This window comes from Aplysia californica, unplaced genomic scaffold (genome assembly GCF_000002075.1).
Source record: "Aplysia californica isolate F4 #8 unplaced genomic scaffold, AplCal3.0 scaffold00048, whole genome shotgun sequence".
In the NCBI taxonomy this organism is placed as follows: Eukaryota; Metazoa; Mollusca; class Gastropoda; order Aplysiida; family Aplysiidae; genus Aplysia; species Aplysia californica.
In genome coordinates, this window is record NW_004797318.1 from 1,681,883 (window position 1) to 1,682,425 (window position 543).

General features: G+C 42.2%; 1 protein-coding gene across 1 annotated transcript in view; it reads left to right on the forward strand.

The window, feature by feature from the left end:
- LOC101860312 (sodium/potassium/calcium exchanger 3) overlaps nucleotides 1-543 on the forward strand; it is a gene marked incomplete at its 3' end in the record, with an annotated part of 25,467 nt that overhangs the window by 8,072 nt on the left and 16,852 nt on the right.

The window sequence follows — 543 nt, forward strand, 5'->3', positions numbered from 1 at the left end:
GACATGGTAAGATGTTGTGTGTTGGCCTGAGAGTGACATGGTAAGACGTTGTGTGTTGGCCTGAGAGTGACATGGTAAGATGTTGTGTGTTGGCCTGAGAGTGACATGGTAAGACGTTGTGTGTTGGCCTGAGAGTGACATGGTAAGATGTTGTGTGTTGGCCTGAGAGTGACATGGTAAGACTTTGTGTGTTGGCCTGATAGTCTCATAGTAAGACGATGTATTCTCGTTCACCTGTCATTGGCTGTAGAGAAAAGGTTCGGTTCCAAAGCGTATCGTTATACGCCAGATCTAGGCATTTGTTCTGAAGAAGAAAACCAGTCTAGAATCTATTCCATAATCGCATACATATTTTAGTGAGAATGATTTTTTAATCTTAAAATTAAATGTACTGCATTCATCGATATTCAGAATGTAAAATCACGCCCACTCTAAGTGGGTGGTTGGCGGGTGCTCTGGTGTGGTTTGCTTCTTCTTTCCTGTCAAAGATCTGTCGTCCTTATCTCCCCTTTTTCTGCTTTATGTTTGTTACTGTCTTGTAAC